This window comes from Acinonyx jubatus, chromosome C1, assembly GCF_027475565.1.
Source record: "Acinonyx jubatus isolate Ajub_Pintada_27869175 chromosome C1, VMU_Ajub_asm_v1.0, whole genome shotgun sequence".
In the NCBI taxonomy this organism is placed as follows: Eukaryota; Metazoa; Chordata; class Mammalia; order Carnivora; family Felidae; genus Acinonyx; species Acinonyx jubatus.
In genome coordinates, this window is record NC_069381.1 from 87,548,218 (window position 1) to 87,575,544 (window position 27,327).

The 27,327-nt window shown below is 36.1% G+C and overlaps 1 long non-coding RNA gene across 1 annotated transcript in view; it reads left to right on the plus strand.

Moving 5' to 3' along the window:
* Nucleotides 1-27,327, plus strand: part of LOC128313943 (uncharacterized) — a 211,618-nt gene that overhangs the window by 174,638 nt on the left and 9,653 nt on the right. Inside the window, exon 4 of the long non-coding RNA XR_008295101.1 lies at nt 15,110-15,253. This is a non-coding gene — a long non-coding RNA (uncharacterized LOC128313943). The remainder of the gene's footprint in view (nt 1-15,109; nt 15,254-27,327) is intronic.

The window sequence follows — 27,327 nt, forward strand, 5'->3', positions numbered from 1 at the left end:
GACAATTTGTGTCTTTATTAGACCAAATATTTACCAAGAGGATAAACTCTGCATGACCAGCAAAAGAGTCTCCCTTCACTAATCCCCCGATTTTACTTTCGAGAAAATAAGTTTATTATCTGTGACCATGTTAGAAAAAGTAACTTAAATTTCAAAATATAGTATTCATAAAAAGAAGTTTAATGTGTAACATTTCAAAGAACAGGGACACCTGGGTAGCTCAGCTGGTTGAGCATAGGACTTTTTTTTTTTTTTAACATTTATTTATTTTTGAGAGAGAGGCAGAGTGCAAGCAGGGGAGGGGCACAGAGAGATGGAGACACAGAATCCTAAACAAGCTCCAGGCTCTGAGCTGTCAGCACAGAGCCCGATGCAGAGCTTGAACTCACGGACTGCAAGATCATGACCTGAGCCGAACTCGGACGCTTAACCAACTGAGCCAACCAGGTGTCCCAATGGATAAAATATTTTAAAGAACAAATAATTATAGTAGAAAAATGAAATTATTACCACCACCTTAGTAACTCAAAATAACACATATTTATTATCTCATAGTTTCTGTGGGTCAGGAGTCTGGGCAAAACACCTGAGTTCTTTCCTTTAGGACCTTTGCTTCAGGTCTCACAAGGTTGCAACAAGGTGTCAGCCAGGGCTGCAGTCTCACCTCAAGGTTCTGTTGAGGAAGGATCCACTTCTAAGCACCTGTTGTTATTGTTGGTAGAATTCAATTCCTTGCATTTAAAATGAGTGAGTGTCTCATTTTCTTCCTGGCTGTTGGATAGAAGCTTCCTTTATTTCCTTGGCATGTGGGTCTCTCTATAGAACAGCTCAAAACATAACAGCTTCCTTCATCAGATCCAGCAAGAGAGTCCACTAGCACGATGGACTATAATCTTATGTAATATAATCTTATGTAATTATGCAAGTGTTATCCCATTACCTCTTCAGTATCCTATTGATTAGAAATAACTTATAAGATTGGCCCACACTACAGAAGAGGGAATTATGCAAGATGTGATACAAGGAGGTATAATTGGGGGTTATCCTAGAGCCTGTCCACCTATATGACTCCTAATTATTCATGTCCCCTCCGTCTGAACAATACATTCACCTTCTCTCAAAGTCTCCAAGTATCTCAATCCATCACAACATCTGCTCAAAGTCAAGATTATCACCATCTGAATCAGATACAAATGTGGATGAAGCTTCTTGGGTGTGGTTCCTCTTGATCTATAGATGTGTAAAATTGAAAGACAAGTTTTTTTCCCCTCCACACAGAGGAAAATGGCCACAGCTGTTCCTGTTAAAAAATGTGGACATGAAAGATACAAAGGAGTCATTGGTCTATAATCATTTTGAAATACAGCTGGACAAAAGTGGGATATTCCTTAATTAGGTTTTAAAGGTTTTTTAAATGGGAATAATTCTCCCTGTCATGGTTTCATCCTCTGAATCATTTTTTTTTTCCATAAAGAGTAACGTTCATTTGCAACTGAGTGGTTTCATCAATCTACCTTTGACAATAGAATTTTAGGGTCCAGCAGACTCTTTTCATCATGTATTCTGTCTTTCTTTTTCAGTCCAAATTTTCAGTCTTGTTGTTGTTGCTGTTGTTTTGTTTTGTTTTGGGTTGAAATAACTTTCTCAAAAACTTTGTGGATCGTCTGTGGATTTCACTCCATTAGACAAGAGCTCTTAGAGGTCAGCCCTTCTCTACCTTGACCTGCTGCTAAGAGGGCTGAGAAACAATGGGATTATTTTTCCTACAGTCCCTCTTGATGGATTGAGAAGCTCCATTTATCTCTTTTATCTCTTTAATGGGTCCTCTGTGTAACTGAATACTCTGATCTTTTGAGCTTTCTAAGATTTTCACAAAACATATAGTCACTTCCTTGGCTTTTTCTCTCAACTAGGGCTGATCTCAATTCTGCTTTCCTTATTAATGTTTGGAAACTATTTCTTGACTTTAAGCTCATTTGCTGTATGGGTAAGCTGAGAATTTTCAAAATAGTCAAGCCATGTTTCCTTTGTGTTAAACAGTTATTCCCTCAATTTATGTCTTCCCTTTCACAGTTTCTGTTAAGTAGGAAGAAACCACTTTGCTTGGAAATCTTAGCTGGATAATCAAGTCCATCACTTACATGTTCTAATTTCCACATGACTACAAGATAGAATTTTGGGAAGTTTTCTGCCATACATGACCAGGATCTCTCCTTCCTTGAGTTTCAATAACAAGTTCCTCACTCTCTTTTGAGCCCTCACCAGCAATGTCCTTAAAGTGCAGATCTCTGTTAACCATCTGTTAGGCACTTTAGGCTGACTCTCTCACCGATGCAATTGAAGTTAGAAACATGGAAGTGAGGGCCACCTGCTAATGCAGCAACTTGTGCCCGCTGTTCCTACTCATGCTTTCACCCAGATGTACCATTTCCATCTTGTAATGAATTGTTTTGGGGCTCATTCTACTCTATGACTTGATGTGTCCAATAAAACAAGTTCACAAATAATCAGCTCTGCACACATTTTCACATAGTGCTCTATGTTCAAACATTCTGTATCTACAAGAATCACATGACATAGAGTATGTGTTTATCTACAAGTACATACTTCTCGGGGCACCTGGGTGGTTCAGTTGGTTAAGTGTCTGACTTTGGCTCAGGTCATGATCTTGCGTGTCAGGCTCTGTGCTGACAACTCAGAGACTGGAGCCTGCTCCATATTCTGTGTCTCCTTTTCTCTCTGCCCTTCTCCTGCTCATGCTCTGCCTCTCTCTCTCAAAAATAAATAAACATTAAAAAAAACAAAGTACATACTTCTTTAATGAATACACCTAAGAGTCTGTGTGTGATTCTCCCACTGGGGCATGTTTTCATGCTTCCCCCTGCATCATTTGCTACCACTGACACCTTCAGTGTCATGGAGCCTGACAAACTGTAGGGTCCATGTGGCAGGGATGTTTGCACTGCCATGTGGACCTGCTGCAGAAACCTTTCTTGATTCAGGCCCCATGTAGAGCTGGAAGTCTTCCACTAGCTAGCCAGTGTGTCAGTCAGATTTATTATTCCTAGGTGTAACCCAAAGAGGTCTAGCAGTTGCTGTTCTTCCTTTTTTTGTGGTAGGGGATGAAATATGCAGCGATGTGGTTTTGACTCTGCAGGAAATGTGCTGGCATGCTCTTGACTACCTGATGTCTAAAAATGAACCAAAGTCATAGGTCCCTGAATTTTCATAGGGTTTGCCTCTCACTGTCTGGAGCACACATATCTTCCCAAGGTTTCTATCATATCAGCCACCTCTAATTCTTTGTAGTCACCATGATGTCATCAATTAGTATGTAATAGATTAATATTAGTTATTAACGTTATTAGTATTCAGTAAGCTGCCCAGGCCGTTAAGATCTTTTCAGACTACACTATAACAGAGGGTGGTAGATTTAACATGACTTTGGACAAAACTGTAAATGAGAGTCTTCCATCCCATACAGGTGCAAACTCTTTCTGATTCTCTTATCTAATTATAATCTAAAAGGAATACATTTGCAAAATATCTGTGTATGATTTATTAATCTGCCTTAGAGATGATAGCTCATCTGTCAGTCTAGCTGCAGCTGAGAAGTCCTGGGATACTCTATAGTCGTTCTCCAAGATCTCTATTTTCTGCAGAGACTAAACTGGGGATGTAAATGATAGAGAAATGAAAGGACCCACCACCCGTACATACTTTAGGTCCTTAATGGTGGCACTAACTTCCTCCATTCCTTTAGGGATGCAATATTGTTTTTAATTTACCATCTTGGTCAAGGGTTGGGGCAGTTTCAGAGATTTCTACTTAGCCTTCCCCATTTATGATAGTTCTTACCCCATAGGCCAAGGGCCCAATATGGAGATTCCTCCAACTGCCAAGTATATCAAATCAAATTATAGTTTGGGACTGAAGACATTACCAATAGTTGGATCTCTGGACCTAAGGAGTCCTCTATAAGCTAAGTTTCAGCAAGAAGTGCACTTAATAATTTTTCTCCTAAGCCTTAACTTTAATGTGCAGGGGGAGTTGTGAAGACACTTTGAGGCTGTGGGTAGCAATGCCAACTCAATCCCTGGAAAGTTCTGACCATTTTCCTTTACCCAATGTTCAGTCATTTCAGTAACGTCTACATGTTTTTAAGGAAAGAACTGGAGGAATCATTAAAGCTTATACCTGCCACAGTGATGCAGGATACTTCCTCCTAGGAATCTGACTACCATTTTAGTCAATGGGATCTGAAGCTAAAATTTGGCTAATATTTAGGAATTGAGCAAGAGATAATAATTTGGGGTAACAACTACCTTTAGTATCCTGATTCCTCACTCTTATTCTTTTTTCCGGTTATACATATTCCTCAGCTGCTTTGTAGACTGTACCATGTGGCCCCATAATATACTAAGTCTATGCAGTTTCTTGCAGGTCAGGGGCCCTTGGTTGTTCCTCTGACCTTACAGATTGCTAAGAGTAATTGTGGTTTCTGACTTCTAGAGGTTATGCATCAAAACCTGGCCTCTATTACTTTGGGGCCACATATCTCCATTGGTACTAATATAACCAGGTCTGTGGTCACTACTTCTCTTTTCATCTCTAGCCTGTAGAAGAGAGCCATCACTTTTTATTGCTGCTGGTGTGCCTTTCACCAGCCCATTTCCGATGACCTTGGAAGATGGCGTGTCCTCCGGGCATAATCCTTTAGAATATGATCCTCTAATAGATCTACTTACCCTGCATAATATATCTAATATATCCATTCCAGATTTTAGGATACTGGGTTTTCCTCATCAGAATACTGATGTTAGTGTAATAGATTGCCTTGGTTGGAGTATCTAGAAATCTGTGGCTATAACATAACTATAAGATTCTGTGTTTCTTGCTCAGCTACAACAACTCTTCCACTGCAGGAGACAATTACCTTTTGTAAGCTGTAAGGCCCCCCTCTCTCTTATACTTCTCTGTCTTTCATACTGGGTTTCTTATTATCCTTCTGTGGGTCATCAATGCTACTTACTAAGCTAGGACACTATTATTATAAGCATTGTTCCTTACCATAGTTTTAGAATGCTTGACTATGATAAACTGGCACAGATGCTTATCTCCACTGGGATATTTTCAGAGGTCATTATTTCAGTGAAATATTTACAATTGGGACCCAATCTTATGTGAGGCACTAGGACAAGAATGGGTTTTTTGTTCTCAGGATAGCTGCCCATTGCAAGTTTTGCTTATCTCCTAAAAATTTGGCCTTCAAAAATTCCTTTACATTTGATCCAGCTCAGTCATTGAAGATTTCTTTAATGGATCGTTTTTTCTGAATCTCTTGTCTGTTATACATTTGGGAACTAAATCTCATGGGCATGGTTACATTTATGGGAATGTAAAGATATATTTCCCCTTTATTCTTGCCTTCTTTATTTTTCTCTTCCTTGTTATGACAAAGAGTGACAAGTGAGATGTCTTGTTAGGTTAATAATGCATTGATAATAGGCTATACTAGAGGGTCTTTATAAGCATGAAAACATTTTTCATGCTTTTTGAATACTAGAAGACTTAAGCTTCCTCATTCTTGTCCTTCCAGAATTTATGACTCTTAGTGAGGAGGTATATACAACTGATAACCTTATGATATCTGTAAATATCATAGTATATTTCCTTTTTGATAACTAAAAAAGATACAGATATATTTTTCTAGATAATATTATTGTAATAATATATTTTGTAGTTTATAAGTACCCATACTTTGATTTGTAAAAGTTTATGTGAAATCAAAAATAATTTCTTGTGTTAGTTTTCTATTGATGCATAATTAACTATCCCAAAATTTAATGGCTAGAAACAGCAAGCATTATTTTTATTGTCTCCATCAATTGGGAATGTTGACATGGCTTATCAGGATACCTGTAGCTCAGGGTCTCTCATTAGGTATCAGTCACTGTCAGTTGGTTTGCTTTGATGGGAGACTAGGGGAGGACGTGCTTCCAATGCCATGTGGATGTTGGCAGGATTCAGTGTCTCATGAGCACCAAATTCTAGTGTGAGAGCCTCAGGTTATAGAACTGTGAACCTCTGTTTCTCACTGTTGCCCAGAGCCTCTCTCAATAAGCCTGCTACACCAGTTTCTCTCCAGAGGACCTCAGAACAGAGAGGTTGGCTCTCTTAAGAGTGAATGAATCTGGGGTACCTGGGTGGCTTAGTCGGTAAAGTGTGACTTTGGCTCAAGTCATGATCTCATGGTTCGTGAATTTGGGCCCTGCATCAGGCCCATTTGGGATCCTCTGCTGTCAGCACAGAGCCCATTTGGGATCCTCTGTCCCTCTCTCTGCACCTCCCCAGCTCATTCTCTCTCTCAAAATAAATAAACTTAAAAAAAAAAGAGCGAATGCATATAAGAATAGGTGGGGATGAGCACCCAAAATGGAAGCCACAGTTTCCATAATCTAATCTCTGATGTGCCATCCCATTACTTCTGCTGTGTTCTAGACATTATAAGAGTCAATACATCTGTCCCACACTCAGGGGAGGGGATAACACAGGAGATAACATCAAGTGGTGGAGATTATTTGGGGTCATTTAGAGGCTGCTTACCACATTTCTCCTCGAACAATTTTGGTATAATTTCTCTTATATTTTGATGGTGATGTACTGCATAATACAAAGCACATTATAATCACTTAAGACTTTCTGGGTTTTTCCATCATTTATACTGCTTGCTAGCAGTGTGATTTTTGACAGATTAATCTTGGGGTACCTCATTTCCTTCTGGAAACTATGGCATAATAATGTGTCTTTCCCATACCATACCACAGGTCACAGTTATAATTTTGTCTCAGAATGGTCCTTAGTATGGATTCAATATCTACATTTGTTAAAATAAAATACAAAAGATGGCTATTAATAATGCTTTTTTTTGCATGAAGTAATTATTCTCTGCATAGATACCAGTCCTGTGACCTTGCAAATAAGAGTTGTCTTTTTTTTTTCTTTAAACTCAAGTGCAACTGAAACTTTATTAGTAAATATACACAATAGGAGGTTTTAAAAAAATTATTTACCATTTCAGTGGGAACTAACATCATACTTAGATGAAGTGAGAAATTGGTTCTGGCTGGTTTCCGCTCTTGGCTTTACTGAATTATAAAACAAGTAGAGTGCGTCAGGCAGGCCCAGCTCTCATGGCTCTCCCACGACAACCCATCCCCCTTGCAATATTAGGGACCACTGACAGGAGACTATGTGAGACCTCTCAAGGTCTCTTCTTTTATTTGTAACATGACGGGGTGGACTAGGTGATTGGAGAGATCCCAGTGAGGGCTTGTTGATTTCCTGGAAAGCTATTATAGGCTGCACCTATTTTCACAGAAGCCATTTTCCAAAGCCGATCCCTATAAAGAGAAATGCTTAGCTTATACTACTGACTGCGCATAAGGATTTTCCTTAGTCTATTTCAGGAATTACTTTACATTGATATGTTATTAGACGTTTCAGCAATGATAAACAAATTTCATGGAGTATTCTGTGTATATTATTAAATTTATTCTTTCACATGGTAAAAATAATTGAAACCATCTGCATAATCTGGAAGAAAAGTGCCAGGATTTATGAATATATTTTCATTAGCTTTTAATGTATTTTCTTATTGTTTTATGCTATATTTTTATATTCTATAATAAATTTCATTAATAATTGTGTGGGGTACAAAACATATTATATGTTAGGTCAAAATACATATTGGTTTTCTCCATATTTTTAAATGTTACTTTATTTCATTTAAATGAAAATGTATTTTCATTTAGGCAAAAATCTAGTTATAAAGGTCTTTTTGTTTTATAGTAGAAATGGTAGTAGAAATAAGATTTTTGTAATGCATTCTCCATTTGGGTTTTTTGTGATTTTGTAAATGCTGCTGCCATTCCTTTAGAAATGTGATCCTGAAGTATCTTTGACAATGTCCTGTGGGGCAAATATAGAGAATAATATAATCTGACACTTAAATAACCATAAATGACTAAATAAATGTCCAAGTCACTAGGGGAAAGAGAAGGTCATAGAATCTGTATTTCAGCTGGCAGAGCAAGAATAAATTTTGCCCTGGAGAATTCAGCTGTGTTCAAGAAGGCAGAGCATTACCTATGTTAACATATTGACAGAGGACAAAGAAAGGTTTAATGAACTCAATAGTTAACCTTAGAAGTTTAAAAGAATCTACAACTAGAGAAGTATCATCAAATCCATTATCTCTTGACAGAAAGGGTTATTCATTTGTGCAACAAATATGGAGCACCGACTATGTGACATGCTTTCATGGGGTTTGCAATCTAACTGAAGAAATTAAAATTAATAAAATTATTAAACAGGTAATTGTGTAATTATAGAGATAGATATATGCATAGCATTATGTGCCATGAAGACATTTAAGAGGGAATGTGAATCAGTCTTTGGAGGTCAGGAAAGGTGACCTAAAGAAGTGACTCTAGTTGACAGCTGATAGTTGAGGTCACTTACTGGCTAATAAAGAAGGGAGGAGAGGGAGGAGAAAGGACGTGGACAGAGAGAATAATAGGGCCGTGGCCTTATGGTAACTCTTGCATGTATTGCTATTTAGTAGCAACAGAAACCTAGTGCTGTTGGAGAGGGGGAGGAAAGAAAATAAAAATAGACATACCCATTTGTATTAAGATCTTTAGAGGGCCTAAACTCTGAAGATATTATAATATCTGATTTTCTCAAATATTTCACCAAATACAGCGATTCATAAACAAGAGTTATAAAAATGTAATTCTCTCTAAGAGGCTAGATAGGTATAATTTTTTAAATATGAGGATCTTTGAAAATGTATTTTTGGTGCCACTGCTTTAGGGTTTCCTGAGAACAAGCTACCTAGTGGGAATGCCAACACTGAGTAGGGCTCTGCTCTGATCATGCAGAGCACTGTAGACAATGTTAAATATTTTGGTGTTTGCTGTAATAAAAGGGGAACTCCAAATATATACATCAATTAATCACAAACATAAAGAAACTCATTTGATATTAATACCATAATAGTAGGAGACTTCAACACCCCACTCACAGCAATGGGCGGATCATCTAAACAGAAAATCAACAAGGAAACAATGGCTTTGAATGACACACTGGACCAAATGGACTTAGTAGATATATTCAGAACATTTCATCCTAAAGCAGTGGAAAACACGTTCTTCTCCAGTGCATATGGAACATTCTCCAGAATAGATCACATACTGGGACACAAATCAGTCCTTAACAAGTACAGAAAGATCAAGATCATACCATGCATATTTTCAGAACACAACACTACGAAACTTGAAATCAACCACAAGAAAAAGTTTGGAAAGATAACAAATACCTGGAGACTAAAGAACATCCTACTGAAGAATGAATGGGCTAACCAAGAAGTTAAAGAGGAAATTAAAAAGTACATGGAACCAATGAAAATGATGACTCCACAGTCCAAAATATCTGGGACGCAGCAAGAGCAGTCATAAGAGGGAAGCATATAGCAATCCAGGCCTTCCTAAAGAAGGAAGAAAGGTCTCAGATATACAACCTAACCTTACACCTTAAAGAGCTGGGAAAAGAACAGCAAATAAAACCCAAAACTAGCAGAAGACATGACATAATAAAGATTAGAGCAGAAATCAATGCTATTGAAACCAAAAAAAACAGTAGAACAGACCAATGAAACCAGAAGCTGGTTCTTTGAAAGAATTAACAAAATTGATAAGCCCCTAGCCAGTTTGATCAAAAAGCAAAAGGAAGAACCCAAATAAATAAAATCAAGAATGAAAGAGGAGCAATCACAACCAACAGAATACAACAACCAGGGAGAAATACAAACAATAACAAAAGAATATTGTGAGTAATTACACACCATAAAATGGGCAATCTGGAAGAAACGGACAAATTCCTAGAAACACATAAACTACCGAAACTGAAACACAAAGAAATAGAAAATTTGAACAGACCTATAAACAGTAAAGGAATTGAATTTGTAATAAAAAATTTTCTAAAAAACAAGAGTCCAGGGCTGGATGGCTTTCCAGGGGAATTCTACCAAACATTTAGAGAAGAGTCAACACCTATTGTTTTGAAGCTGTTTCAAATAATAAAAATGGAAGGAAAACTTCCAAAGTCTTTCTATGAAGCCAGAATTAATTGGTTTAATTGGATTAATTTAATCAAAACTGGTTTGATTCCAAACCAGACAAAGATCCCACTACAAAGGAGAACTACAGACCAATTTCCCTGATGAACATGGATGCAAAAATCCTCAACAAGATACTAGCCACCAGATCCAAGAATACATTAAAAGAATTATTCACCACAACTAAGTGAGATTTATACCTGGGATTCAGGGCTGGTTCAATATCCACAAAACAATCAATGTGATACATCACATCAATAGAAGAAAGGACAAGAATCACATGATTCTCTCAATAGATGCAAAGAAAACATTTGACAAAGTACAGCATCCTTTCTTGATAAAAACCCTCAAGAAAGTAGCGATAGAAGTATCATACCTCAAGATCATAAAGCTGTATATGAAAGACCCACAGCTAATATCATCCTTAATGGGGAAAACCTGAGGACTTTCCCCCTAAGGTCAGGAACACGACAGAGATGTCCACTGTTGCCACTGTTATTCAACATAGTATTGGAAGTTAGCCTCAGCAATCAGACAGAACAAAGGAATAAAAGGCCTCCAAATGGGCCATGAGGAGTTCAAACTTTCACTCATTGCAGACGACATGATACTCTATATGGAAAACCCAAAAGATTCCACCAAAAAACTGCTAGAACTCATCCATGAATTTAGCAAAGTTACAGGATACAAAATCAATGCACAGAAATCAGTTGCATTCCTATACACCAGTAATGAAGCAACCAAAAGAGAAATTGAGGAATCAATCCCATTTACAATTGCACCAAAAACCATAAAATACTTAGGAATAAATCTGACCAAAAAGGTGAAAAATCTATACACTGAAACTGTAGAAAGCTTATGAAAGAAATTGAAGAAGACACAAAAAAAAAAAAAAATGGAAAAAGATTCCATGCTCCTGGATAGGAAGAAATAGTATTGCTAAAATGTCAATACTACCCAAATCAATCTACATATTCAACGCAATCCTTATCAAAATAACGCCAGCGTCCTTCACAGAGCTAGAACGAACAATACTAAAATTTGTATGGAACCAGAAAAGACCCCGAATAGCCAAAGCAATCTTGAAAAAGAAAACTGAAGCTGGAGACATCACAATCCCGGACTTCATGCTGTATTGCAAAGCTGTAATCATCAAGACACTATGGTACTAGCACAAGAACAGACACTCAGATCAATGGAACAGAATATAAAACCCAGAAATGGACCCACAAATGTATGGCCAACTAATCTTTGACATAGCGGGAAAGAATATCCAATGTAATAAACACAGTTTCTTCAGCAAGTGGTGCTGTGAAAACTGGACAGTGACATGCAGAAGAATGAACCTGGACCACTTTCTTACACCATACACAAAAATAAACTCAAACTGGATGAAAGACCTAAATGTAAGACAGGAAGCCATCAAAATCCTTGAGGAGAAAGCAGGCGAAAACCTCTTTGATCTTGGCTGCAGCAACTTCTTACTCTACACGTCTCCGGAGGCAAGGGAAACAAAAGCAGAAATGAACTACTGGGACCTCATCAAAATAAAAATCTTCTGCACAGCAAAGGAAACAATCAGCAACACTAAAAGTCAACCAACAGAATGGGAGAAGATATTTGCAAATGACATATCAGATAAAGGGTTAGTATCCAAAATCTACATAGAACTTATCAATCTCAATACCCAAAAAACAAAGAATCCAGTGAAGAAATGGGGAAAAGACATGAATTAACACTTCTCCAAAGAAGACTCCAGATGGCCAACCAACACATGAAAAAATGCTCAACATCACTCATCATCAGGGAAATACAAATCAAAACCACAATGAGATACCACCTTACACCTGTCAGAATGGCTAACATTAACGACTCAGACAACAACAGATGTTGGCAAGGATGCAGAGAAAGAGGATCTCTTTTGCAGTGCTGGTGGGAATGCAAACTAGTGCAGCCACTCTGGGAAATAGTATGGAAGTTCCTCAAAATATTAAAAATAGAACTACCCTGTGACCCAGTAATTGCACCACCAGGTATTTATACAAGGGATACAGGTGTGCTGTTTTTAAGGGACACATGCACCCCAATGTTTAGCAGCACTATTGACAACTGTCAAAGTATGGAAAGAGCCCAAATGTCCATTGACTCATGAATGGATACAGAAGATGTGCTATATACAATGGAGTATTACTTGGTATTACTCTGCAATCAGAAGGAATGAAATCTTGCCATTTGCAACTATGTGGATGGAACTGGAGGTTATTATGCTAAGCGAAATTAGTCAGTCAGAGGAAGAAAAATATCATATGATTTCACTCATATGAGGAATTTAAGATATAAAACAGATGAACATAAGGGAAGGGAAGCAAAAATACTATAAAACATAAAAGACGCTTAAGTATGGAGAACAAACAGAAGGTAACTGGAGGGGTTGTGGGAGGAAGGATGGGCTAAATAGGTAAGGAACATTAAGGAATCTACTCCTGAAGTTATTGTTGCACTATGTGCTAACTAACTTGGATGTCAGTCAAAAAATAAATTAATCTAAAAAAAAAAAAAAAAGAAAAAGAAAAAGAAAAGGTGAGCAACTCTGGCTGCAGAGGGCCAAATTGTTTGGAGAGAGGAGGGATTGTGGCACGTCCTGATCCGAAGCCATGCAGTAAGATATTCCAAAGCTATTACATTGAAAAGAAGCAATGTGAGAGAAAAGAGGATTGACTGATGCATCATTAGAAGTTAAAATTAACATTAGGACATTGTATCTTCTAATTTCCTTGCTTACATGGATTCTATTCATTAAGTTTTTGAACACTGGAGAAAACTCAAAGGGTTTCTTTTGTGGGGTGAGTGCTGTGATTACAGGTCTGTGTGCAATTTTGAAGCAGCCTTGAGGAATCCAAGTTGAAATATTTGAAAGTTGCATGCAGAGGTCTAGAATCAGAGGACGGCTCTGGGCCAGGAATACTGTTTTAAGGGCCATCGAACTGAAGATAAGGCAACGCCTAGAGGAATTATTGTGTTCACTCTTCAAGTAGCTGAAGAGGAATTTGAAAAAGAGACCAAGAAGGATTAGCCAGGAGTGTATGAGTATAATCAGTACAGGGTAATAAAAGATAAGCCTTGAATAAAGGAGAAATATAAGGAAACCAAACCCAGAGTGTCAATTCAGTCTTCAAAGAGACAAACAAACAAACAAACAATAAATAAATAAATAACAAGGAGAACCCATAGAGAATTTCCAGAGAATGCTAAATCTCTGGAAATACAAATCAGTGTGCATAAATGTCTGTGAGTTTGCCTTTTATGTTCTGGTTTGTTAAAAGAGATTTAATAGGTAAAACCTTTAAAAGCCCTGTTCGATACAATAACTAATTATGATTGCATATTATGACATGGGATTGAGGGGGGCAGAGGGGAAGACAGGGGAGCAGACAGTGGATGGGAGGGAGGCGAATAAGGAGAGCGAGAGGGATAAAAAGGGAGGGAGACAAACCTTTTTTGTTTTGTTTTCATGGAGCTTATATTCATTCTAGCAACAATAAATCAGCCAATGTTTTAGGAAGGAAAATGTTGTATTATATCAGATGCTGGGGAAAATCTTTTGATACAGTAACATTTGAGCCCTGAATGAGGTGAAGGTTGAGCCCTTGGAGTATCTGCTTGCAGAGGGAAAGGTAGATGAATGTACTTTGGAGGGGGAAGTGCTTGGCATGTCTGAAAAACTGCAAATGAGGCCAAACAACCTAAAAAGGAGTAGCCACAGGGATACCTGGTGGCCTTTTAATTTACGAAAACGATAATGGTTTGGTTTTATTTTGAGTGAAATAAAATGACTTAGAAGTGCCTGAGTAGAAACATTACATGACTTCTGTTTTTAAAGGAATATGAGAGTCATTTTGGCTTCTGTGGAGAGAACAGGTGTAGGGGAGCAGAGTTTGAAACAGGAAGGAAAGTTGAGACACTTTCAGAGTAGTCTAGGATACTGAATATCACTGTTAGACTAAGGCGTTAGCAGTAAAGGTAGTGAAAGGGATAGTAGACAATAAATGTAGACACATTTGTTAAATAATTTTATTGAATGTAAGAATGGAGGATTGGGGAGGTAGATGGAGAAGAACGTGAGGTCAGAAGTGTGTGTGTGTGTGTGTGTGTGTGTGTGTGTGTGTGTGTGTGTGTGTTTCATTCAGGAGTGTGTTAGCATATGCTGTGTATGGATGGGAATAATCCAGAGGAATAAAAAAAGCAAAGTGAAAAATATTGCTGGAATTATATACGTAAGCAGTGAGCCTTTTAAAAAGTACTTTTGCTTAAGATTTATTTAATACGTTAGTTGTTTATATTTTAGATGGACACAGTACGTACATGTGCTTAAAGTGTGTGGTATCTATATGACTTGCTGTTGGGCTATGCAAAAACTTTCAACATCAGAATTAACATTTTGAGATAGAATAAGTGATGTGGTGAAGCAAGCTTTGATTGGATGCTCTGTATTTCTGTAGTAACTATTAAAATACAGAGTGGAATGTTCTACCTCTAACTAAGGGTAAAGAGTCCACAAAATATTATTGACGTCAAAATCACTTTTGCATTCTTTTATTCACTGTGACTTTCAAGAGCAAAGATCCTGAAACAAAAATCCTGATAGCTGGTGTATTTAAATGAACAGCAGGGGTATGGAAACAATCTGCTTAAGTTCTACACACAAATCCCAGGAAAAACTCAAAAGGAAGTCTGACTTTGTTATGTCACACTACAATTCATTCCTAATCAACATCCATACTATATTTTTTCTTGTTCAATAATAATAAACTTTCAGAAAAGATATATTTTATTCTATTTCTCACTTTTTCCTGATTAGCAATATCATTTGATACATACACACATATTACCAAACTACCACTTTGTAAGTGAAAGCTTTACTTTCTGCAGGAAAACAGCATGTGCAGTGATTGTGCAACGTAAACAAAATGCTGTCGTGGGCCCAGGACGCAGTGCATCAACTGTCACACTGATCGGTCAGATGGTTTCAGATGTTTAAGAGTCAAAAAATAAGAAGGGGACAGCAACAGCCCTGTAAGTATAGCAATTATGTTATTTAGATAGAGATAATGTAATTGAAGAATATTGAAGTACATTTGAATGAACATCAGTGCAAACATGGACAATGTGAGTTATAATATGGTAAATACATTCATTCATGTGCAGAATAATGTGTACTGCTCTCCTCAAAATCTGAACAGGTTAAAAAAATGATTCAGAAAAAAATATATGGGTAACAAAAATTAATTCCTACTCTGCTTCCAGATTTCCAATATAAATTACCTTTTAGGGTTTATTGTATTCATTAATTTCTCTAACTCTGTTATTAAATTTACCATCATTATGATGCCAGCCTGCCTGGGGGACTATGGAAAGAAATCCTCCAATCCAAGATTAAATTTAATTCTACAAATATCTATCAGCTTCTATCTGCACTAACTCTAATTTCACACAGACTACTACCAATGGCTGTCACATAAATATATGCTAGAAAATATTTTTTAAAAGTGTCATATTGCATGTAAATTCAGTTTATTGTGTTTCAGTAAGTTACTTTATATTCTCTTTGATTTTATGGCCTTGGAGTCATTCTTAATTACTGTCTCACACCTAATATGATAGGAAATTCTGTTAACCCTCTATTCAAAATATAAAATGATCATTTCCCACCAATTCTTCTGATTCCATGCTCACCCAAGCCACCATCATCTCTGACCTGGACAACTGGAATCGCCTCTTGGAAAGTCATGTCTTTCTGATGATCTGTTCAATAGAGCTAACAAAATGATATGGTGTAAATAGAAATTAAATCATATCATTCTGCTCATGACTCTCTAGTGGCTCTCTTTCTTACCTCAAATACAACCTGAAGTCCCCCTTGTAAGGACCTTACAAACAAATCTCCTTATCATTCTTTGCATCTCTGACTTTATCATCTACCCATTTCCTACTTGGTTATTCTCTCCCAGACATGTCATCTTGTGGTTTTGTGTATTGTATGCTGTTTGGCTGCATCTCTTACCTCTACCCACCAGAGGTCAGCAGTACACCCTGCCCCAGTTAAGGAAACAAAAAATGTCTCCAGACATTGTCAAATGTTCCTTAGGGGGTAAAGTCACAACTCCCTTTGTTAAGAACCACTGATTTAGAAACCTAGGATTCATAGTCACCATGTCCTTGAATTCATTTTCATTTTCAGGTACTTTATATAATTTATAACTGACTGGCTACCCACTTTCCCAACAAAGTCTTGGATGTTCTGTAAACAATACATTTTCTTTTCGAGGAAAGATATAAAAGTAAAACTTGGCTACACTACATATCATGTAATAGACAAGTTGTGTTCTCTTTAAAATACTACAGAAACCCATGTATAATAAAAAATTATTACTGCACCTTTACCATCACAATGGAACTATTTTCTGAACACTGAAAATGTGCTTCCAAAGAGAAATCATAATTATTAAAAAAAAAGGTCTCTACTTAATTTTTCTCACATAAACATTTTTATATAAAGTATATCAGACATTGTTATATTTTAAAAAACGCTCCAATAAAACAGCAAGCATTTATTTAAATGCATAAAAAACAATAAACATCTATTTGGTTCACAAGTTTACAACTCAGCTGGGAGGTTCTGCTGACCAGAGAAAGATGGGTTCCGCTAACATCAGGGAGCAAGCTTTTGTTCGCATCTGCATCTGTGGTCAACCACAAGTCAGCTAGGCAGTTTTGCTGATGTTGGCTAGACTATCACACATGGTTAAGCCATGGCTGGGTTAACTAAAGCAAGTTGTCTCCACTGCACAGAGTGCCTGATTTTCTAAAAGGTTGACTTGGGCTTGTTCTCATGGCAAAGGCTGAGTTCCAAAAGAGAATGAAATCCCACAGCGCCTTTTGAGGCTCAGGTTCAGAAATGTCATGCCATAACCTCTGTGGTGTCCTGTTGGTCAGGAGAAATCACAAGGACAGCTCAGATTCAGGGCTTAGCAAGGAGGGCTCCTCTTAGTGGTGGGAGGAGTCAAAGTCCCTTTACAAAAGGAAAAGGATATCTGGAAACCAGTGATGATATCATTACCATGCACCACATGAATATTTTTTTTTAATGTTTGAAAATTCCCACCTACATTCTCCTTTCTTCAGGTCCTTAGGGTTTCAAATTTAAGGGCAGTATAAATCCGGTTTGTTCAAGCAGGTAAACACTGGACTTCCTGCTTAATTGGACATTTGGTGGCATACTCAGCATAGTAGAGTTCAATGGCCAAAAGAAGTAGGACTTCAACTTTGCTTGGAAGTCATCAGTGATCTTCTCAGATATTTATACTCCTGTAAAAGGCATATTTTACAAAGTAAATTTGAACATTAATGTCTACTTTGAATAACAAATGTTTATTCAAAAACAATTATCAATGTAACACAAAAAGAGAAAATCTAAAATCACTCCCAAGAAAATAATTTTAATTACTTTTCATAACTTAATGTTTGCTTTTTGAGGGATTATAAGCCTCTTCAAACATCTGGCATTTGTGTTTATGCAGAGAATTCTTATTTGGGCGTTACTTAATTAGAATCAAACAATTCCATTTTTTCATTAGCGCTTAGAAAATAATAATCTGTGCCAACTGAGTACAGAGTCAAAACACTTTAAACATTAACTTGTAAATATTTGCAACCATAGTAATTTTTTCCTTAAAGATATAAAATTTCAAAGGAGTCCTTTATTTTCATACAAAAAATAATAATTTAATTTTTCTCTATTTAAATTTTATATAAAATTTGAAAGGTGAATGCTATGGATTAGAAGGAGAGTTTATGATCTTGTCCTTAATTCATGTATTTCATACTATAGATACAGTAGTGACTTCTCTCTTAACTAGCAACATATCCTGAAAATATGACTAAGCTTTGACAAAATTGCATTTACTTCATTCTTCACTATAAATGTATCATATATAAAACATGTGGTATACAAATGCAATAATATTATAAAAATCCATACAAATATGTTAGAAAAGTACATTGAGGACTTTAACAAATTTGGAAAAAAGTGCTAAAACATGTCACTAATTACCTTCTTTTTATTTTTCTATCCATTTTGATTTTTCCCCAATAAAGTTGTTTTATTTCATAATCAGAAATAAATAACAAACAGATCATTTAACAAACTAAACAAAATCAGCAGATGCTCTTTTCACTTGATATATGATTACTCATTTTGGCACATGAGATCTGTCATATTTATACACATGAACAAGTGTTTCCTAGTTCTCAATTATAACAATAATAATAACACAAAGAACAACTATAGCAGCTAATGTGTATTGACTGCATTCTACTTATCTAATACTATTCTAAGCAGTTTACATGTATCTGCTCATTTAATTCTCACAACAATATAAGGTACAATTATTATTCCCATTTTATAGATGAGAAAACTGAGATAAGAGAGATAATTTAACTTACCCAAGGTCACAACCAGGAGTGGTGAGAAAAGAAAAGTACTTCTGAACTAATCAGTGTTTTTTCTAATGCCTTTTTGGTTGCTATGTGCATATTTTGGAAAATATCTCTAAGGAAGACACATTACTGTACACTATATGATTTTCTTGGACCTGTTCATTAAAGTTTGACAGAAACACTAATAGAAGTCCCTTTATTTGAATTCAGAGCACCTGCAATATGAATCTCAGACAAACATTAGAAAGGATTTTAGTGTATATTAAATGTTTGTGCTAATTAATACATTATATTTAAGAATAAAGTAATTTTAATGTGACTTTATGCCTATATTACATTATTAAATAATACTGTATGGATATGAATATAGACACAGATATAGATATAGATATATAGTCTTTTGGGATAACAGGTTATGCAAACAAAACTGTTTTTATGACCAGTTTAGTACCTAGAAATTAAGCAAAACTAATACAATTAAGTAAATTAAGTAAAGTAAATAAAAACAGATATGTATTATGCTGTATAATTTACTTGTTTAATTATTTCAACACTTTGATAGGTATTGTATTAGTTATCCATTGATGCTTAACAAATGACCCTAAAATTTAGCACTTGAAACAATATATATTACATCATAGTTTCTATAGATCAGGAATCTGGGCACAGTTCACAGTTTAGCTATCTGCCTCTCAGTGAGGATCTCTCACAGAGCTGTAATGTAGATGTGGAACATGGCTACAGTCATCTCAAGGCTCAGCTAGAGGAGAACTGGCTTTGATCATTGACAGGTCTCAGGTCTTTGCTGGCTGTGGAACATCAGCTTCTTGCTATGCTGCCTCTTCTCAGGCAGTTCACCATGGAGCACTATTTGCTTTACTCAGAGTGAGCAAGGAAGACAAGAAGAGAGTAAAAAAGAACACTAAGCTAGAAGCCACAGTCACTTTAAGAATATTTTCAGAAGTGAAATCCTATTACTTTTTTCATATTTTCTCCTTTGAAGCAAGTCACTAGATCCAACCAAGGAGCTTCTCAAGAGGGTGAATGGAAGGAGGCAGAATCATTAGGGGCAGTTTCAGATGCTGCTCATTATAGGGCATTTTCTACACAGGTGAAGAAAGTGATTCTTATTTAAATACTGAGAAACGGGTAGAGCTGAGATTTATGCACAAGTCTGACTCCATAACGATGACTACATGATATTATCCCAATTATTGATTATATCTAGAGATGATAAGAGAGATGCAAAACTTACCATAATAAAAGATAGAATAAAATTAATATATTAAGAGCAGTGTAAATAGAATGTTTTTAGGTTTCTATGACAATATACAGGATCTGGCATAGTCAACTGAAAGAGGAGGAAAACTCGAGCCTAGTTTGAGGTCAACTTGGAATGTGATTTTAAGCAAAAGTGGAAAATGGCTGCATTAGAGATACACTCAGTGGAGGCCTCAAAGAAAATCTTCTCATCAGGTGCAGCTGCATGCAAGGTATCTACTTTGTATGGAGGGAACAGTGGTGCATTGTGAGAATTGCTGGTCAGGGGTCTATGAACAGAAGGATTAGAAAACCTGAAACAAGGAGATCTGCTATGTGTGTGTATGAATACATATATGGGAGTAGGCATGGATGTACAGATTTTTGAGTTAAATGTTAATGCCACCAGAAAGCAATCACGATGGAGGGAACAATGAACAAAGCCACCCCAGAAATGGCATGGAGGATAAATGCATGGAATGATCACAGTGGTGGAGAAAAAAAGCCACCTATGATGCCAACAGCATAGATTTATACTTACCAAAGCTAATGTTGTTACTACTGCCATCAAATGTACAACCTGACAATCTCAGAGACAAATTCTGAGCCCCTGATTTGGTTTTATTCCTCCAGGAGTGCATCCTGCTACCTGGTGGCAAGTTGACCATATTGGGTTTCCTTTATCCCAGAGGACTAGCAGTTAGTTCTGCCCAGGATAGAAATATATTACAGATACAGGATTTTCTTCTTCACTCACATAGTCTCAGCCAGCAACACTATCCCAGAGCTTATGAATTGCCTGACACACAGGTATTGAATCACACACAGCCTAGCGGCTGACAAAAAGACCCACTTCACAGTGAAAAGGTATGAGGATGGGCTAATATCATGGGATCTGCTGATAACATCCCATGCTGCACCAGCCATAGGGGGTAGGCCTCAGAGAATTGGCTTGCCTTATGAAAGGCAAGCTGAAGTTCCAGCTCAGGAGCAAAATACCCTGCAACTGTTTGTTGTCATCCTTCAGGACACAGCATATGCACCAAACCAGAGACCTCTATATGGCTCTATGTCCCCCAAAAGAAGGACATATGAGTTAAGGAACAAGAAGTAGAGGTAGGAGTGTCCTACATATCATTGTCCCTGAAGTTTCAGGTGAAGACTTCTAAGCTCTATCAGGTTAGAAGTCATGGTCACCACAGGGGCACATTTTTTTTAATGTTTATATATTTATTTTGAGAGACAGAGAGAGCATGAGCTGGGGAGGGACAGAAAGGGAGTGAGACACAGAATCTGAAGCAGGCTCCAGGCTCTGAGCTGCCAGCACAGAGCCCAAGAAGGGCGCAAACCATGAAATCATGGACACTTAACTTACTGAGCCACCCAGGCACCCCATACAGGGGCACATTCTTGAGGGGGGACACAGATAGGATCCCATTGAAATACAAGCTCAGGCTGCTGCCAATATCATTTGGATTCCTTGTGTTCTGGAAAAGAAGATTCATAGATCAGCAGAAGGAATTGACCCTGGTGAAGAGTTGGCCTTAGAACCAGCCATCCATACCTTTACCTGAGACTCTTCTAATGAGCTTTGTTTGGGGGCTGCCCATCCTCCTGGTGAAAACTTTCTTATAGCTACACTGTAATCTGAATCTCTCTATGGCTTTCATCTTTCACTATATTTTTAAATAGTCATGAGATCTGCACTATAGTCTGAGTCTCTTCCTGCTTATTCCTGCCTCCTTTCCCCTTTATTCTTTAAGGTGATTTCTTCAGTAATCATGCAAGTCCAATTCTGTCTTGGAATCTTCTTCTAGAGGGCCTGAATACACATAGTTGGATAGGTAAGTTGAGGTTGAACTGGGATGAAAACCTAGCTTTATCTTAGTTAAATCCCATGCTTTTATCATCAAATCATAGTGTTAATTGCTAACTTACTTTTCCTGAAATGAACAGCTGATTATGTTCATTCATATACCTCCCAATATAACAGGTAGTCAAGATCAGCCAAAATTCTGAAACACATACACAAGTACACACACAACTTATGGAACAACGTAAATATTATAAATGAATTTTTCAAATTATTTGAGCACTTCAAAGGTCTTAAAATTTTAAAATATCATTATCAGAGAATATGGCAATTTATGTATAGTGCAATGCTCCTGTCCAAACTTAATTTTGGAAGAAATAATTTAAATGAGCTTTGTGATAAAAGTATTTAGTGCAAGTATACTCATTGATCACAAGAATACTTCTTTTTTTTTAATTAAAAGAATTTTTTTTTCAGAGAAAGATAGTGCACAAGCAAGGGAGAGTTGCAGAGGGAGAGAGAATCTTAAGCAGACTCCATGCTCAGTGCAGACCCCAATGTGGGGCTCAATCCCATGACCCTGGGATCATGACTTGAAATCAAGAGTAGGACACTCAACTGACTGAGCCACCCAGGTGCCCTGATCACAAGAATACTTCTAATCTCTTCACATTATTCACAAAAATAAATTCCAAGTTGTCTAAATTAAGAAAATGTATACAAACAAAAGTATAAGGTATTAGAAGGACATTTAATAAAATATTTTGTGTGTTTAAATCTCTGCCTGGCGACCCAGCAGCTCTTAGAAGATGGGCAAGTTCTTTCATCCTTTTGTGTCTCAGTTTCTTCGTGTATAAAATGAGATTACAAATCAATTCTTTAGTATACGTTGTATCAAGGATTAAAGGAGTTAATGCATATACAATTACTGAACATAATAAGCAATGAATATATTTTAACTCAATATTATTTTAAAAGGTCCAGAAATTTAGTATTTAATTATACTCTATTCAAATTAAAATTTCTGTGTCACAGAAAAAAATCACAAAAACATTAAAAGATAAGTAACAGAGTTTCCAAATGCCTATAAAAAAAGCCTGACAAAAAAAAATACACAAATAATAATAGTGGTCTCCTTATTTCAAGGAGAGTGAGAAAAAGCCCTTGATTGGTGGGTTTTTTTTTTCCAAGACAACATCCATCCTATTTCTATGTTTTTCTTTCCCTTAAAAATTTAATTTATTTTGAAAAAGTAATATACACATAAGACAATAAATAGAAAAAGTATACAGTTTTAAAAATTGACAGGCACAAGATATATCCAACTTTTCCAATATTGAATATATCCAAATTATGTGTGTGTGTGTGTGTGTGTGTGTGTGTGTGCGCGCGCGCGTGTGCGCGCCTTGAAAATCTTTCCCTATCAGAAATTGCTGGGTTGGGGTGCCTGGGTGGCTCAGTCGGTTGAGCATCTGATATCAGCTCAGGTCATGATCTCACAGTTCGTGGGTTCGAGCCCTGCATCAGGCTCTGTGCTGACCTCTTGCTCAGAGCCTGGAGCCTACTTCAGATTCTGTGTCTCCTTCTCTCTCTGCCCCCCTCCCCTGCTCATGCTTTGTTTCACTCTGTTTCTCAAAAATAAATACATGTAATAAAAAAAAATTAAAAAAAAGAAATTGCTGGGTTGAAGGACATATACATTCTTAGTTTAAGAGTTATATTCAAGATGACTCAATGGATATTACACATATCTCTGCTCCAGTCAGTCAGTGCTTGTTACTTTTCTCTGTTTATGAATGAAATAGAGCACTTTTTAAATCTGTTTATGACATAGATTCCTGATTCCTGCGTCTAAACACTGCACATTCTTCAGGTAAAATACTTCCATTCTTTAGAAGGTTACGCTGTTGAACACAAAAGCATCACAGATGTTAGACAAATATATCAAACTTCAATTAATTATTCATATAATTAAAGAGAATTGCAATACATGTCATCATGAAAACTTTACTCCCTACTTTAGTATAGGGAGTTCATTTTTGTGGTATATACTTTTCAGCCTTAAAGTCCAAGAGAATATCCTTAAAGTGTGATATACCCAGGTCTTAGAACATACGTAAAGATAGCAATAGGCATCCTAAGTCCATTGTCTTTCCAGACCTCCCTATGTCAGTTCCAGAAATGCTTTGTTTATTCCCTAGTCTTCTGCTATATAAAAAATTAATTAATTAAGGACATGCTCACATCATATATTTCCCAAAGACAAATGTTAACTCAGAGACAGTATAATCTAAATCCCTAAACAGAAATAGGAAATATCTTTTTAATATTTGTAAACTCATTTTTTATAGTGTGAGTAGCATTGGATATTTCTTTATGTAGCTCAGTTATTTTTTTTCTTTCCCATTAATTAGACCTTTGTAAATTATAGATACCTAAAGGAAACATACAGTCCTTATCTATCTATCTATCTATCATCTATCATCCATAATCTACTTCTCTATTGAATTTCATTTGTGTTTATAAAATTGGGAAATTCAAATGATGGGTATGATTAAAGATGACAAGATACAATCTTCATAAATGTCATTGAGATTGTTTATGTCTCAGTTTTTTTTTTTTTTTTCTTTTGCTGTTGCTTTTCCTGCTCAGCTTATTCTTAGGCTCCCTTCTTTATCAGGGCTATAGGGTCATTGAAATTCCCAAACCTGTATCATCTTTACAGGTCAGAATCTTAAATGAGAAATAACAAAGCAAAACAAAAAACTTCAGGAATAATAAGGGAGAAAGGTCAGTATTGTGTTTTCATACAGCTCCAGAAAAGTTCTTAAGAATATCCCTTATTATTTCTACTTGGATTGCATTGATTTATGAACCAATTGCTATGTCTGAGGCCTTGACTTCTTAGATTAGGTAATTCTATTTTTTATGCCTCTGAGGCAGGAAAAGGGAGGCCAGCCCCACCAAATGGTGGAATTGGGGTAAGCTTTGAGATGAGGCAGCTTTCAAAAGGACTTACTGCTAGGCAGACCAAAAATCCCCATCTACTTAGTTAGCTTTTTTGAAACTTCACTTTTGCTTTCAGATCTTGTCCTTATATAAGTGCCAGAAAGAAGAAAACTTCAAATCCATTATTGATTCAAATTAATTTGTAATAACTGGTTTCTTTGTTACAAAGACCCCAGCTTCTTTAAATTACTGCTTGTAAATATTTGGTAATTAGTCAAAGGTCTGCAGTTTCTGATGGTGGGAAGAGAATGCAGTCATTTTTCCATTTGTAGTTATGTATATATTTTTGCTTCTTGTGATACATACACAAACATGTACAAATGTGCCTATTAAAAAAAACACACAGGGCGCCTGGGTGGCTCAGTCAGTTGGGCGTCCGATTTCAGCTCAGGTCATGAGCCCACAGTTCGTGGATTCAAGCCCTGTGTCGGGCTCTGTACTGACAGCTCAGAGCCTGGAGCCTGCTTCCGATTCTGTGTCTCCCTCTATCTGCCCCTCCCCTTCTTGCTGTTTCTCTCTCTCTCAAAAATAAATAAACATCAAAAAATAAAAAATAAAAAATAAAGGAAGCACACACATACATACATACCAGGTATAAATGGATTTGGGGTATTTTCACAAATTGTATTTATATACATGCATATCTGAGTACATATGTGAAATAATTCATAAAATATGAACAGATTAATCTGATCTGGATTTAATTTAGGGATTATTTTAAGTCTTACACATATTTATTTTTTAAGACAAAATAAAATATAGACTTACCAAATCATGCTGTATTAGAGCTTCTTTAAATTACACTGTTAATCTTAGAAAAAAGTATGATTATTCCTCTCTAATATAGGTTTTGTAGAGCATTCTGGAAAATACATTCAGGTTATACTCTTTTATAAATTTTCTCTGCTACTTTATAACAAAGCCTTCGATTAGTTTAAAATAATATAGATAGATTTGCAAAAGTTTCTCCAGGTTTATTTTTTTTTACTCCCAAAGGAAATCATGTTTTTAAATGTTTAATAAAGATTTTTAAATGTGTAGTCACAAATGTTATTTCTGAAGCCTGAATTTAATTTCTGCCTGATTTGAAAAATTGTGTTTTTTATGCAAAGGCACATCAAGAGAAAAAACTATGCAAATATAAGACAGAAATTACTGTAGATGCAAGCAATATAGCAGAAAATGTGGTTTCTCAGTAATTGAAAAGGCAAAATAGCACATGCTAAAAAAAGAAAGCATCATATAACAAATTCATAACAGGTACAAATACAGTGACCTTGATATAATCCTCACCTTGTAATCAGTTTTGACTTCTGGTTTTCTTGCCTTGAAGTACATGCATAATTTGAATTGTAATATGGATGTACATAAATACATTTGGTGACAAAACCTAGTGTAACTATAAAAATACATTTAAATTGTGTTGGATGATGTTCCAAATGGATCTAAAACAGCAAAAACTGAAAAAGTTAAAACATATCTACAAAGAATTAGTGAGGATGCTTCAACTGCTTACCTATATAATAATGCAATTTTAAACTTAAATGTAAATAAATTTTCCATTATTAAGATCTATCAAAAGACCTGTTGACTAACACATATTATAAATAAAAGACATTCTTACTGTGAGTTAAACCTAATGTTATTGTTTTTCAATTTATGAATTTAACATTTAAAATATCAGTGTGAACACCCATAGCAGGTACTAAGTAAATATTAGCTTCTGTTTCTTATGGGGGAAAAAAAATCCTTTTTAAAGATTGTGTTTTAAAGAATGCTAGTCATCTAGAAAAACAGAAATAGTATTGTTGGTGACATTAAGGCAAAGAATTATAATAATACAATTGTGAATGTCTATGTTTAGTAGACTTTCTTACAACAAAAGAAATTTTTGTTGACAGACAGGGTGATTACTATGATCCTAAAACTTTATGATTCTTTGAGGACTCTTAAAATATAGGATAGGAACTGATGTATCTGTTAATTTCATGAATTTTGCTTTTGACTATATTTAAATTGCATCATTATAAGTAAATAGAGTACATTTAGCCTTTGGTATTTTTTGAAAAATATATCAATTATTTATATGAATGTGTGGCTTTATAAATATCCCTAGAATTCTGTATTGCTGGATGTTTATTGAACTATCTATTGATTACGGTGAAGCAACAAAGCAGAGTGACTAATAGCATAAAATTTAAAGTCAGGAAGGCAAAATTTAACCAGTTTGGTAAACTTGAATGAATTACATAATCTCTGATCAGGGTATTTGGGCAAATTCTTAATCTATCTGTGGTTCAGTTTCTCATCAGGAAATGAAAATAGTGAATAACACTACCATACAGGAATATTATCACAGGATGAAGTGAGATAATATGCACAGGGTTCTTAGCACAGTGTTTGCATGTACTAAGTGCCCCAACATGGTTAGCTGTTACCAGACCGCAAAACTAAATATCAAGTCATGTATCAGTTGTTAAGGATTCAGGGTAGATAAGATTCATAAATATCCAAATTTCTAATCCCTAGCTGGAGTGTCTGTCCTCATTTTAATTTATTAGAGAATGTG